The sequence below is a fragment of the Propithecus coquereli genome, unplaced genomic scaffold (genome assembly GCF_000956105.1).
Source record: "Propithecus coquereli isolate 6110/MARCELLA unplaced genomic scaffold, Pcoq_1.0 Scaffold46, whole genome shotgun sequence".
NCBI classification, from domain to species: Eukaryota; Metazoa; Chordata; class Mammalia; order Primates; family Indriidae; genus Propithecus; species Propithecus coquereli.
Window position 1 is genome coordinate 1,778,187 of NW_012150396.1, and position 6,319 is coordinate 1,784,505.

At 39.9% G+C, this 6,319-nt stretch overlaps 1 protein-coding gene across 1 annotated transcript in view; it reads right to left on the reverse strand.

Moving 5' to 3' along the window:
* Nucleotides 1-6,319, reverse strand: part of ANK2 (ankyrin 2, neuronal) — a 263,985-nt gene that overhangs the window by 154,295 nt on the left and 103,371 nt on the right. The gene's annotated exons all lie outside the window — the stretch shown is intronic.

Below are 6,319 nucleotides of genomic sequence, written 5' to 3' on the forward strand. Positions count from 1 at the left end.
ACATATGAAGATCTTATATATTGGGATAAAATAATTTGGCTTTCTTTCACAGGTCAGTATCAAGAACTGTGTAAAGTCTGGGATTTTATCTTACCTAAAAGCTAAAAATCTAAACTGTTACTATTTCCCGATGCTGATAGAAGACACAAGTATCCTGGGTCAGAAACAAGGACTTTATACTTTACAGCAAAAGCAGTGTCTGAGTGTCAGCACGTTGCTTGCACTAGTTCCTTATGCCCTTCTCCCTCCAAATCTAACAGGGTTGACACAAAGGACCAATGACGGATACCCGCACAGGTGGGCTGTGTTAAAGGCGAACACTGACTGTGGGAAATTCACACAGCCTGCTTTTCGTCTGGGGGAGGTGTTGCCTACAAGCACCACCCTAAGAAATGGCCCAGATGAAGATCAGCCCAGGGTCTTTCATTCTTGTTATCCCCAAAGTCACTGCAGGGATACTCAAGTCCACAGCAGAATGCTTTTCCCGAGAGCAAGTAGCTCTCAACGTTTTTTCATGACAAGAGACACATTCCCCCAAAGGATGAGAAATATTGTCATCAGTGATGATACTTCCTACGCCAATGACTCTCCAGAGGAGCAAGGGAAATCCAGTACCCTCTGCAAAAGCCTCCAGGTGGTTCTGATACAACTGACCCATGGATCTGGGCATTGGTGGCCACAGAAGTCTGGGGAGGCAGGAAATGTCATAAACCTATTTGTATTTCAGCAAGATCACTCAAGGCATAGTGTGGAGAATTGATCAGAGTGGACACTGAAGACAGAACCTAATCGAGGAAGCAGTGATGATAACCCGGGTTAGTGACCATGATGTGACCCGAGTTCATGTAATTTGGATGTAGAAGGTGAACCAAGAGAGTGTTGAGCTGGAGAGGGGGGAGGATGAGGAACAGGGAACAATTGGGTTGGAACTGACATATTGATGAGAAAATCAGCAGGTGGGAATTTGAAAGTAGAGTAAATTTGGAGATAAGAGAACAGGTTCACTTTCCAGAAAGTTGTGTTAGAGAGATTTACTAATTTCAGGAGCCTCTAAAGATAACAGGGTTCAATATATACCAGGATGTAGAAACAATCATTCTATAGATGATTTAGAATACAATAATGAAATTGACCTCTTGGTAACTTAAATTTAGCCAGGATTATTCACTTGCTAGTCAGGTCTTGTCAAACGCTCCCTCTCCCCCGGTCCCTCCTGACCATCAACACCAACATTTAGCACATGATAGTAAATACTGGACTCTACTAGATACTTTAATTCATGGTATAAAAATGTTAGTCAAAAATAGCACAAAAATATCAACATTCCTGATACCAAATATATCCAAAATCTATAAGATTCTCTACAATATTATCCTCATAAAATGGATGTGATGAATAAATAATTGAAACACTTTATTTAAGTCAATAGTTTCAAACTCTTCTCATTATAAGCCATATTTTGAAGCTAGGAGAAAAGGGAAATAATTTTAATTGTATCCTCTTATTTCTCTATGCCAAATTATAACAATCAGTTACCCATGAGTAAGATATACATAATAGAGAAGAAAAGAAGTCAACGTTTGGATTACTAGTTAATGATAAATGAGAAGTAAAACACCATTCTTTGTCAATATTCCACTTAAGGGTAGAACAGATCATTTCATAGACAAAACTGTCATTCAACTGTTATATTTTCGATCTATCTACTTTGCCAGCAATATTAGCTCTAGATACAAATATCTGATGCTCAAAAGCTGGTAAGGGGGCAAAAATGGGGTTTCGTAAGTCCGAGTCACTGATATTTTAGTAAATTCAATAAAGACAAAAAATAGCCTCGGGCTCTGAGAATACTCTAGATGATTGGTGTATCTTCATTGCACAGCACAGAGCCAGCTGCCCTGCTCTTACCTGATTGCAGGTATTGATGTCTATGCCGCCCTTCAGATATTCCACGACTTTGTCCAGGTTGCCTGCTCTGGCAGCACGGAGGAAGCTTGCATTGCTGTCAGACTGTGAGAAAAAGAAAAGACCTTTTAGTGAACTACTGGTGAAATAAAAACCTATCAATTCCAGAAAGACAAGAATGTTTACACTGCAAGTCAGAAAAGCTTTAGTTGGAAATCTTTTAACACTGAGTTCGAAACATTAAATCATTATTCACAGTAAAAGGTTGCAGCTTCACAGTATTTCTAGAGCGTTAAGTATATTAAAAGTCAATGGGAAATATACTCTACTATATTAAAGAGTATAGAAGAACCGGTAAAATGAAAATAGTTGTTACTGCTTTATTCCAAATCTTCAACCACATTCAAAGATGCATTTACACTACCCCCAGATACCAGTGTTGTTCATTTTAGCTTCAGGATTCTAGTGACTTTATACTGAGCCTAATGGCAGTCAACAAAGAATCAGAGAACCAAAAGAAATGAAAGGTACTAGGTTTTTTTCTTTCTCTTTCTTTGCTGTTGCTTTTCAGATGAGTCTGAGGGAGAACACTGCGTATGGTCACTTAGCAGTCATCTGTCCTCATGACCAGGGAATGACAGAAAGCTCCGAGGACGCTTTGGGGAAAGGCAGTAACTCTACTTCCCAGGTGTAGACTGGCCTGATGCAAATTCTGTGATCCCAGTGACTTTGGAAAAACATGATTAAATTCAAAGCAGCTGACACAATACCAGACTACAATCACTTGGTAAATATGATCACTCTGCACGGAGACTGCTTTTTAAGTTTCTCATCTTCCCGCACTCCTATCAAAATCTGATCCTAGAACAATCAGCTGAATTCTCCTCAAGGAAAGTCCTAAGGAAAGTTGCTCCAGAGATCTAGCTACAAAACACACTGCTCCTCTGGCCTGCTGAAAAAGTCTGACTTCGAACCGTCACGTAATAATGACGACATGTTTTTGCTAGGTGCCAAGGCACTTGCGCAACTGTCGCGATTTTTCTTGTGATATGGTGTCTGCCTACAGAGAAAATGGCAGCATGAAGAGAGACATAATTTATCGATTAGGAAGTGAGATGCAGGTTTGATGACTCCTAACAGAACATCCTCCTTACTAGGCTACACTGCCTCCCTCGCTCGAAGAACGTACTTGGCAGGAACTCCTGGCACAGCTATTTATTCTGATTTGTGGTGATGTGCAGAGATAGAAATGAAAGTATTTTCACTGGGAGTTTCAAATATGGAATTACTTGCGTACTGTTAAAATGATTTACACATGGGAAGACTGAAAACTGTGGAACTAGATTACCTCACTTTTAACCCAAATACCATCGTGGCTTATATATTTACAAATGAGATAGATAATTTATTAAGAGTCGAAAGGGCTGACTGAAATCTGTACATCCGGAGTTGGTGCTCTGATCCTTCAGGAATGCATCAGAGTAGGATAACATCGCACTGTTCTTCCCTGTCCCCACACCTCTGCCACGCCGCACTCTTCAGCCTTCCTGAAAGCTGTGCCCGTGGCAGAGTGCCCCAAGTCTGTCTGCAACGCTGCAGGGACTGAATTGCGACTCCTTTTAAAATGCATATTCTATGAAATCATTTTGCGTTTGCAGCAAATGCTAGATTCCAGGAGGATTTTTCTACCTTCAGGTTTGTCACCATAGCACTTAACAGTGGGCCAGGCGCAGTGGCTCACGCCTGCAATCCTAGCACTTCGGGAGTCCCAGGTGGGAGGATCGCTTGAGCTCAGGAGTCTGAGACCAGCCTGAGCAAGAGCATGGCCCCATCTCTAGGAAAAATAGAAAGTTCCAGCTATTCAGGAGGCTGAGGCAGGAGGATCGCTCGAGCCCAGGAGTTTGAGGTTGTAGTGAGCTATGATGATGCCACGGCACTCTAGCTGGGGGACAGAGTAAGACTGTGTGTCCAAAAAAACCACAATAAAACATAATACTATGTATTATGTCACATCACATCAATATCTCACAAGAATCATTATTTTTGCCATAAAACAACAAAAACAAAATAATATTAGGTCACAGATATATGAAAATATTATTCCTGTATATACAGTTTTTTTAAAAAATAAATCTGTGTGCTACATTTTGTATTAAAGGTTGTTCCCAGAAAGTACTTTCAATTTGTACATGACACAAATAATTGGAGGGAACATTTATTGAGTGTTTACTGTGGGCCAGCAACAGAGCTGAAGGAGCCATTTGCATTACATCATAAATACTCACAGTAAGGCTGTGAGGAAGGAACTATTATTGTGCTCATTTAATTGGTGAGGAAAGATCTGTAAAAATTTTCCAAGGTCACACATTTTTCAGTGGAAGATCCAAGATTTAATTGATGTTTATCAGGCTCAGAGCTGTAAGTCTTATCTGTTACTCTACTCCACCCCTCCAAAGTATCGAAGCAGATGTTACTACAGATTTCTAATCTATGAGCTATAGGGTTATTTCATCCATGTTACCCACAGTCATGCCCTTGCTCTATATATTCACTCTGTAAGTCACGGCCATGCTAAAGAGGGTGGCTCAGCTGGACAGGGAGTTCCTGGCTGCCATCCCTACCCGCACATCGAGGGATTGGGAATGAGACTGAGGATTGCTTTTGCTGCTACATAGGAACGAAAAGTTTTCATCACTGTTTTTCTCTTTACTGAATTGAACTTTTTAAAAGTGGATGCAAGTCAAAGAGTTGCAGCTAATCCCCGGAATTTTAACAAACAATGTTCCCAGTGTTCTGGAGGGGCTAACCCCAATGGAAATGTAATATCTGAACCATCCTGCCAGGGACCACTTTGCCAGTTGAATCATAGGAGACTTTGGTATGAGTTGAACTCTTCTAGAACCCTGTTAAGGAATTTAGTTTTCCCAAAGTGAGAAAATGCATTAAATGGAAGTATTCTTATAAAATGGTCCAAGAATGTGTGCTTTAAGGACAGAATCAAAATGAGGTTTCAAAATGTATGCACAGATATTGACATTATTGAAGGTCAAATGTATATTTCTGCATAGAAAAAAATACATATATATTCTTCTTCCCCTTCCACAGACACATGCATGTCGTACCCTACAATGAGGTCAATCTGTGATTAAAGCTCTTGACACAAGAGCTTTGGATAAACAGTGGTTAGTCTGGTTACGCTCAATCAATACAGAGATGAAAGAGGATTCCAAGATTCATGGACAGAGACGTTGCTGCAGTTTTTACCGTGCTGTGTTTCTCAACCAACTATCACAAAAGTAAGAATTTTAAAATCAAGTATAAGTAGGGGGGAAAGAATACTTTCAAAATAGATTTTTCTTTGCTCAATCAAGAGATTTCATAATAAAAGCACAATAAAGGAAAAAATGAGGCAATAGCAACTCCTTTGGGAGAAAGTCTCAGACAAATAGAAGACTAACCTCTGTGCTTTGCTGCTTTGTGTCCCTAGGACCCTGAACTCCTAAAACCAATTATACTTCTGCCTATAAAGTCTGACGCTGGACGAGAAATTCAAATGCTGAGTCCCACCTATTTTTAATCTTTAACAGATGGATGTCATTAAAACTTGCCCTCTTTATACCCCTAGTGTGACATCTCAGGCCAAGAAAGAAAAATTTCCTCCCAAACTCTTCTTGACATAGTTCTACACGTTTCTTTGTATCTGAATGTTAGAAAAACAGAACAATCTTCTTAGCACCCAGCAGTGTGGACATGAGAGGCTCTATGTGCATTCATAGAGCCACATTATATACTAAAAGAGTATTACTCCAAAGGCTCTGGGGGCATACTTACAGGAGGCCATGAGTTTGCTACAAGATTTTTTAAAATTCTGTGCTTACATTTTGATAATAATCTAATAAGGAAAAAAGTAGCACATTCCAGGTCATCTGGATGGCGACCCTGTGAGTATAACCATATAATTTTGGCATAGGCCTTTGTGTTTATAATTCAGTGCACAAGTGAGGTCTAAATAACATATAGATGAATGATCTGCAGAAAGTTTTGCTGTACTACAGAGAGGAAAGAACAGTCCGAGAATCTGGGCATCATACATAGAAGGACGGTACAGACATCAAGAACAGAAAGAGCCTGAGCAATAGCATATCCATGCTGCAAATAAAAGTATGGCTCAGACGCTCACGGGGTCCAACTCGCACTGACCATTAGCAATGAGTGTAACGCAAAATCCACGGCGAAACATTTTTCAATGGTCCCAATTTTAGCTTTTATTGGAGTGAGTACACAATTCTATCACAATACTAATTTCATCTCCAAGTAAATAAAGAGAGCTCTCTTTCAAAGACTATTAAATGGGATGCCATTAAAATTGACAGTGGCAAATTTCTCTGAGAGCTTTAAGTTTTAGTAGCCTTAA